The sequence below is a fragment of the Notamacropus eugenii genome, chromosome 7 (genome assembly GCF_028372415.1).
Source record: "Notamacropus eugenii isolate mMacEug1 chromosome 7, mMacEug1.pri_v2, whole genome shotgun sequence".
Lineage (NCBI taxonomy): Eukaryota > Metazoa > Chordata > Mammalia > Diprotodontia > Macropodidae > Notamacropus > Notamacropus eugenii.
The window spans coordinates 25877566-25887165 of record NC_092878.1 but is presented as its reverse complement, the minus strand read 5'-3'; positions in this window follow the sequence as shown (position 1 = coordinate 25887165).

Below are 9600 nucleotides of genomic sequence, written 5' to 3'. Positions count from 1 at the left end.
TGAATGGGACCATAGGGGAATAGAGTGACACATCACCTCGAGGGCAATGGCACAGCTGATTTGATCTTAGTCCCTGAACTGAACAGGGAAGAAGAGAGAGGAGGCAGTTGGGCATTGAATGGATAGGAAGGGACAAAGAGAGGTAAGACTAAGACTTTCCTGAAATAGTGGACAGAGCATTCCCGGCAGAGCCAGTCAGTACTCCTAATTACAAAGGAGGAGGCTGAGGTAGATTGCCATCAACATCAACCACAGTCCAGATGGCTGTAGTGGTCTTATGACTTTCCAGTCATTAGCCAGCCCCAGCTCTTTTTCTCTTTCTTGTTCTGTAAAACTGTGAACCTTGTTTTCCACTTCTGAGATTTCAATTACTATATTATTTGATGAATGATTGACAGACAAATTGATGGATGGATAGATCAAGAATTAGAAGATACAGGTTTGAAACTTAGCTGTTCCACTTAGTAGCAATAGGACCTGTTCTAGACTTGGAGTCAGGAAGACCTGAGTTCTCATTCTGCCTCAGACATGTAAGCGTCTTAGCTGTGTGACTCTGGGTGAGCCACTTAACCTCTCTGTTCCATAATTTCCTTCTCTGGACAATGAGAGACACTGAACTCAAAGGTTTCTCTGGTCTCGCTCAGCTCTAAATCTGGGATACTATGATCTATGAAATCACCTCTTTTCTCATCTGTAAAATGTAAACAATAACCTTTGCATTTTCTGTCTCAAAGGGGCTTTGTTAGAGTCAAATTAAATATGTGTGAAATGTTTTATAAATTGTGAATCTATCTATAAATGTGATTCTTATTATTTATCTTTTGATGGAATTAAGATAGAAACAACCCTGAGACAAGCCTTGATATTATTCTTTTACATATGATCATTTGAGGACAGTTGCACAGGTGGATAACATGACACTTTTGTAATGGAATTAAGGTTTTTGGAGGAAAGCTCATCTTCTGAAGGCTCCCTGAAAACTCCTTTGAGACCGCTCCAGTGGCAGATAGGATGATGGGGATGTCATGGTTCTCCAGGGATTTTGATTTCTTCTCTTAGACCTCAGCTTTGTGAAAGCTTCTCATTCACCTGGCTTGGAGATGAGGGGCATTTGGTGTGGAGACATCAAAATGCTGCTGCTAAATTTTTAGGGCTTGATGTTTTGCCCAGGTCATTGTGGGCCACAGCTTTGTCTGTGAGGGTGGTTTTGAGTCTGGGACGGTTTGTTTATTGAATCCTCAAGGACATTTTGAGGTCTGTTTTTGTAGCATGGAGTCTTGCTGTCTGTTGGTTTATGAAAGATTGTGCTACTTCTGACATGTAATTCTAGCCATCAGGCTCTGTCTTGCTAGATATTCAGCAGACAGTAAATTTTTGCAACCTGCCATGATACGTTACATAGACTTTACCATATCTTACAGTAATTCTACACATGCTACATAGGTTCTAGGATATCTTACAATAATAATAGCTAGCATTATATGGTGATTTAAGGTTCACAAAGCACCTTGCATATGTTATCTCATTTGATTCTTACAACAGCCCTGGGAAGTTAGAGCTATTGTTATCCTCACTTTACAGTTAGCCAGTTAATGAATTAAGCACCTACTATAGACCAAGCATTGTGCTAAATGCTCAGGATACAAAAAGAGGCAGAAGACAATTCCTGCCTTCAGTGAGCTCACAGTCCAGTGGGGGAGAAAACAAGCAGGCAAATATGTACAAATTGTAAACAGGATAAACGGAAATAATTAACAGAGGGAAGGCATTGGAATTAGGAGTGGTTGGGAAAGACTTCTTGTAGGAGGAAAAATGTTAGTTGGCACTTGAAATAAGCAGGGGAAACCAATAGGTAGACATGAGGAGGAAGAGTGCTCAAGGTATAGGGGACATTCAGAGAAAAGGCTGAGAGATGGAATTTTAATTGAGGAGACAAGTGTCACTGGATCCAAGAGTCCATGGAGGAGAGTAAGATAGAAGAATGAAAAGGTAGGAGGTGGGGGGAGGTCATGTTGATATTCGAATGTCAAACAGAGGATTTTGTATATGAGCCTGGAGGTGATAAGGAGCCACTGGAGATTACTGAGTATGTGTGTGGTGGAGTAACATGGTCAGATTTTCCCTTTAGGAAAATCACTCTGGCAGCTGAATAGAGGGTGGATTGGAGAGGGGAGATACTTGAGATGGGCAAACCCATTAGCACCAGCCCAGATGTGATATGATGAAGGCCTGTACCAGAGTGGTGGCTCTGTCAGAGGGAAGAAAGGGGGCATATTTGAGGGATGTTGCAATGTGAAACCAACAGGCCTTAGCAATAGATTTGTTATGGGGGAGTGAAAGGTAATGAGGAGTTGAGAATAGACACCTGGGTTTTGAGCCTGGGGGACTGGGAAGATGGTGGTGCCTTTGACAGAAATATGGAAGTTTGGAAGGGGAGAGGGAATGGTGAGGCAAAGATAATGAGTTTAGTTTGGGGCATGTTGAGTTTAAGATGTCTAAGGAACATCTGGTTCAAGATATCTAACAAGTAGTTGGAGATTTGAGACTGGGGGTCAGCAGAGGGGTTAGGGCAGGATAGGTAAATATGATCATCACCAACATAAAGATGATAATTAAATCCAAATGAACTGATGAGATCACCAAGTGAAGTAGTATAGAGGGAGAAGATGAGAAAACTGAGACAGACAGAGATGAACTGACTTGCCCAGGATGACGCAACTAGTATGTGTCTGAGGAAGGATTTGAACTCATATCTTCCTGATATGAGGTCCAATCATCTACCGGCTCTTTGTGTAGCATGGGTACAGAGCATCCACAAGTATTCTGTGCTTGCTTACAGCTGACCATATCTACCCCTCAGCACTGGGATGCTTGAGGAATGATAAATTCCCTGGTAGCTTCTATCCATATGGTGACCCAGTGCTGAAGGGGCATGGTGTCTTGGGAGACCTGGCCAACTTTGAACAACACTTTGGTCCTACTCTGGCCTTGTGATAGTGGCTATCAATTAAAAGAATAGATGAGCAAGGAGGGAAAGGAGAAATAAAAGCATAAATGGGGGGGAATAGGATGGAGAGAAACACAGATAAGAATCATAACTGTGAATATGAAATGACTAATGTGAAAATGTGTCTACTAAGAATGTATATGTAGAGCCTTTATCAGATTGGGGAGGGGAGGGAGGCAGAGAAAATTTAAAATTCAAAAATTTGTGGAAGTGAAAGGTAAAAAATATAATTAAATAAATTAATTTTTAAAAAAGAATTAAATTTTCCTTTATAAAAGCTTAAAAAAAAGGGAGAGATGAGCTTTTCACTCTGTCTTGTTCTTCGATTCTTCGGAAATCATCCTGTAACTCAGGGAGGTGGTGGTGAGTGGGGTAGTGGGAAGGCCTAGTAGTCCCTTTCTATTTCAGCATCATGGAGACTCTGCCCTCAATGTAGCATGGTCAGGGGACCCAACTTGCCCCTGGCTGCTTGCATTTGCCTTTTCCACTTTTGTATTTCTTTTTTCCTGGTATTAGGTGAATGAATTTCTAACCTGAGCTGGATTTGTCCAGGGTTGGAGGGGACTGTAAGTTTGAGAAATCCGGATGTTAAATGACCTTGTGCAAGTCAATTGCTCTATGCCTCAGTTTCCCCATCTGTAAGAAGGGTATAATGCTTCCTCACAACAGCCCCTGGAGTCATTCAAAGCACTTTGAAAACCTCAAAAGAGAATTGGAGGAATGTAGTGGAAAGAAATAGGTAAAACTTAGATTAGCCTTGGAAGTAAAGGGAGTAGCAGGTAAGTGGGGTACAAAGTAATGTGGTGTAGTAGCTTGGTGGCTACTTTTTGTAGTTACTTGATAGTTCCATTTTAGATAGAGTGTTGTGCCTGGAGCCAAGAAGACTCATCTTCAGGAGTTCAAAACTGACCTCAGACACTTACTAGCTGTATGACCCTGGAAAAGTCATTTTATCCTACTTGCCTCAGTTTCCTCTTCTGTAAAATGAGCTGGAGAAGGAAATGGCAACCCACTCTAGTTCTTTGCTAAGAAAATCCAGAATGGGTTCACAAATGTGTCTGACACAACTGAACAAAACAAGACAGATTACTGGATTTGGACTCAGAAGGCTGGGTTCTAAGCTGAGCTCTGCTATGTGCTTCTAGGGTGACCTCTGCTTTTCTTATCTGTAAAATAAGGAGGGTAGAACTAGATGATTCTTAAGATCTTTTCCACTTTAAAATTTTATTATTCTGTGGTTCAAGGAAAGGTGTTTTTTGGTTTTTTGCTTTGTTTTGAAAGTATCAGGAAGCATGTGAGCATGTTTGCATGTAGATGGAAAGGAGCCAATGATGCATGATTTAGAGGGGATGATGACTGCTGGAGCATGGAGACAATATCATGTCATGAGTAGGGCACTGGACTTGGAAGTCAGAAGATGTGAAAGGAGAGAAGGAAAAAGCATTTATTAAGCACCCACTATGTGCCAGGCACTAGGTTAAACCTTTTTTTTTTTTTAAACAAATAGCGTATTTGATCCTCATAGCAACACGTGTAAAGTAGCTGCTTTATGATTTCTGTTTTACAGTTGAGGAAACTGAGACAGAGAGAGGTGAAATGACTTGCCCAGGGTCACATGGCTAGTAAATGTCAGAGGCTGGATTTGAACTCAATGTCTTCTTGACTCCAGCTCCAGAGTTTCTTATCCAGTGTACCACTGCCTAAAGGACATGAATTTAAATTCTATTTCAGATGCTTATTAAGTGTGTGACTCTAGGCAGTTCATTTAATCTTTTTATGCCTCAATTCCTTCATCTTTAAAATGAGGGAGGGCAGAGGATTGAACTTAATGACTTCTAAGATTTCTTCATGTTTTCAATCTAAGATGCTATGAAGAGGCTGAAGTTATGCTATGTTATGTTATATTATGTTATGTTATGTTATGTTATGAAGAGGAGTTGAGATAATAATCTTATGTAGTGTTCGTAGATGAAGGTGCTAATTTAAATACAGCAAACTATCTTTAGCTCAGAGAAATTAAATGACTTGACTATGGCCACTTGATATAGCCGGTGACACAGTGGATAGAATGCTGACTCTGGAGTCATGAAGACCTGAGTTCAAATCCAGCTTCAGACACTTACTAGACGTGTGACCCTGGTCAAGTCACTCAACCTCTATTTGCCTCAGTTTTCTCAACTGTAAAATTAAGGTAATAATAGTATCTACCTTGCAGCATTATTGTGAGGCTCAAATGAGAGAGTATTAGCTTTTTTAAAAAGTACTAAGCACACAGTAGGGCACTTAATAAATGCATATTCTCTCCCCCCTCCCCAAAGCTAGTCTCAAAGGGTGGGATTTGAGTTCAGACCTTCCAGGCTCCAATTCTAACACTCCCTCAACTACTCTAGCTGTTATATGTTTATAGCATTTCTTAAAAAAATGTTAATGAACACACATCCATTTTCTATACCTCTCCCTTTCCCCTCTTTTCTCCCGCCCTCCCCCACCCCAACAAAGAAAATCCAAACCCTTGTAACAGCTATGCAGAGTGAAGGAAAACAAATTCCAGCATCAGCCTTGCCCAAGCCACACGTGTTTCATTCAGTCCCCTGAATCTGTCACCTCTCTGTCAAGAGGAGGGTAGCATGTATTCATAACATTTCCAGGTGGGACTTGGAATCCATTTTCCAGTAGAAATAAAACATAACGGATGCTTCGTTTCTGAATTACAGGTTAAATAGACCTTTGTGGGTTGGCCTGGAAACCTAGCAACACTTCCTCGTGACATTGTTTCCATGTAAAATGTGCTAAATTTCTGGAACAAAAGCTGGAAACTGCTTGTAGTTTAAAAAACACTGAAAATTCTATCAGCTAAATTTCATTTTAATCTTACAAATTTATTGAATAGTTCATGCTAACAGTGGACAAGGAAAGCACTGAAAAAGGAAAGTCATGCCTAACCCCCAATCTTTTTTAATCTTTTAGCCTATATCTTATCCTTTAAAAATGCATATGTGTTGGCTAACAAGTAGCAACACTGATTTTGAGGCTGGTGTCTTCTTTTCACCATTTGCTATTGATGCAAGGAAATAACCCCCACATGGACAGTGATGGATACAGAAAAGAAAGGAGAAAGCCTATTTCACAAATTGGATTATCTGTTCAAACTAGATAGTAGCTTTAAGCTACTAAATCTTAAATCCGTACTAAGACTTTTGGGACACTCTATATTTAGCCTAAGATACCAAAGATGTTATCACAGGAAACAAACAAAAAGCTGGAATTTTAAATCTACCCTATTCAGTTGGGATGGATTTAAAATATCCCAAATATCCAGATTTTCAAAAACGAAATTATGTGTATAATCTAACCAATAGACCAAGTTATGCAGCGTTAGACATTCTGGTTTTACTGTACCTGCAGGGTGAAAAATACCCCAGCAAAAAACAAAATCTAAAACATACAGTTATGTGTGTGTGTGTGTGTGTATATATATACACACACACACACACATACACACACAAATACACACATATATTTGGTGATGGAAGGGAAGGCAACAGTAGAGGAAGAATACCATTGCAACTGTTTGTGCTATGGTTAATCAGCTTTGAAAAAAGTATTTTTGATATCTTGCATTGGCTTATCTCTACATGTTAAAGTCCCTTGGTAATAAAAGGGAGGCAGTGACTTGAAGGACTCAGGGACACTGGGTACAGAATAAGATGCATTAGAGTAATTCTAAGGAAGTTTCTTTCCCTTCTGTGAACGGTTGGTTTTATATTTTCAAGGAAAGGGAGAGTTTTTTCTTCCCAAAGGAAAGTGGTTACTTGACTATTCAGTGGCTGCTTAAACTATAGGGTGGCCTTGGACACAACCCAAAGGATACAATTATGGTGGAAAGAAAACTGGTTTCAGAATTAAGGGCTTCTGTAAGATTCTCTGCTATGTAACAGCTGTGTGATCGTGGTCAAGTCACTTAGTTTCTCTGAGCTTTGGTTTCTTCATCTGTAAAATGGATGTAACCTGGTTGTGTGACCCTGGGCAAGTCACTCCCAGTACTGTGAAGGGACTCTATAGGACATAAATTTTGGAGCAGTTGCATTGGTAGAGGTGGTTTCCTCATTTGGGAGTTGCCAACATCAATGAAATGACAAGTGTAGGACAAAAAAAGGGTATAATAACACTTGTATTGTAGACAACATGGAACCAGCTGGGGATCCAGGAAAGTCTGGATTCAAGCCTTTTCTCTGTGCTAGTGTACTACCTTCTGGTTGTTTAGTTGCATCCAACTCTTCATGACGCTATTTGGGGTTTTCTTGGCAAAGACATTGGAGGGGTTTGCCATTTTCTTCTGTAGCCCAATTTTACAGATGAGGAAATGGAGGCAAACAGGTGTAAGTGATTTTCTCAGGGTCATACAGTTAGTGAACATCTGAGACCAGATTTGAATTCAGGAAGAAAAGTTTAACTGACTCTAGGCTCAGCACTGTAGGCCCTAGTCACTTAGCTGCCCTCTGACCTTGGATTATTGATTTCAGATATTACTTAATCCCTATTGTCTCAGGCTGTTTGGTTGGTTGTTGTCCTTCGTCTTTGAAGAGGACCAAAATGATATTACCATTGTAAAGTGAAATTTCAGTGTATCCATCTGTGGCTGATCAAACCAACACGAGCTCGGCATGCTCTACCACAGGTTGGACACAGATAGTCCATGTGAATATTTGGGGTAGATGTCTCAAATTTGCGCATCCTGCGTTTACTTTGCGCTGTCTCAATTTTGCTTTGCTCAAAGAGCACAGCACTTTTTCTTATGTGGGCACGCCATGCTCAGCATTCCTGTGCCAGTGTCTCCCATGTTGCACAGTCAAATCCAAAGTTCTTTAGAGACACCTTGAGAGTATCCTTGTATCGTTTCTTCTGGCTACCATGTGATCATCTGCCCCATGCAAGTTCTCCATAAAATAGTCTTTTTGGTAAGCGTATGTTTTGCATTCGGACAATGTGGCCAGCCCATCAGAGTTGTGGTCTCTGAATCATAGTTTGAATACTTGGCGGTTCAGCTTGAGCAAGGACTTCAGTGTCTGGTACCTTATCCTGCCAGGAGATCTTCAGAATCTTCCTAAGACAGTTCAAATGGAAATGATCCAGTTTCCTGGCATGGTGCTGGTAGACTGTCCACGTTTCACTAGCATATAACAATAACATCAGCACAATGGCTCTGTAGACCTTCAGTTTGGTAGTCAGTCTAATACTTTTTCTCTCCCAAACTTTTATTCGGAGCCTCCCAAACACTGAGCTAGCTCTAGCAATGCATGCATTGACCTCATTGTCAATGTGTACGTCCCTGGAAAGTACACTACGAAGGTAAGTGAACTTATCCACAGCATTCAGAACTTCTCCATTTGTTGTAACCAATGAATGGTTCCATGTATGAAGAGTGTGGTGGTGGTTGATGGAGCACCTGTGTTTTTTTGGTGTTAATTATTAGGCCAAAATTAGCACAGGCAGCAGAAAATTGATCCATACTTTGTTGCATCTCAGCTTCAGAGGCTGCATTGAGTGCACAATCATCTGCAAACAGAAACTCGTGCACCAGCACTCCCTCCACTTTGGTCTTGGCTCACAGCCTTTTCTAATTGAAGAACTTACCATCAGTACGGTAGTTGACCTTGATGCTGTGTTCATCCTCATTGAAAGCATTTGTCAACATGACTGAAAACATCATGCTAAAAAGCATGGGAGGAAGCACACAGCCCTGTTTCACTCCATTGGTGACTGGGAAGGCACAAGAGCATTGTCCATTATCCAGAACCCGGGCAAATATGCTATCATGAAATTGGCATACAATATTGATGAACTTCTCTGGGCAACCAAATTTTGACATAATTTTCTATAAGCCCTCATGACTAATAGTGTCAAAGGCCTTGGTCAGATCTACAAATGTTGGGTACAGACCTCTGTTCTGCTCCTGACATTTCTCCTGGAGTTGTAGAGCAGCAAACACCATATTGACTGTTCCTTGGCCCTTTCTGAAGTCACACTGGCTCTCAGGTAGATGAACATCTTCCAGGTGAAGGATCAGCTTATTGAGGAGGACTCTAGCAAGAATTTTGCCAACAGTGACTAAGATAGAGATCCCCCTGTGGTTGTCACAGGACAATCTATTCCATTTATCCTTATGGAGATGGACAATAGACTCATCCTTGAGCTCCTGGGGGATAACCTCCTCTTGCCATATAACCTGGAAAATTTCAGTAAGCTTTTGTATGAGCAATGGTCCCCCTACCTTGTAAATCTCAGCTGGAATAGAATCAGCACCAGGTGCTTTGCCACATGAAAGGAGCCTAATGGCCCTCAAAACCTCTTCTTCAGTTGGAAGTTCAGCTAAGGAGGGGTTGACTTCAACCTGAGGTAAATGGTCAGTGGCCTCAGCATTGATTGATGATGGTCTGTTGAGAACACTATGGAAGTGTTCAGCCCATCTCTCTAGGATCATGTCCTTATCACTAATCAATGTGGCTCCATCAGCACTGAGTAATTGTGATGTATCATAGGTTTTTGGTCCATAAATAGCTTTCAGCAATCCAAAGTACTTTGGATTGTTACTA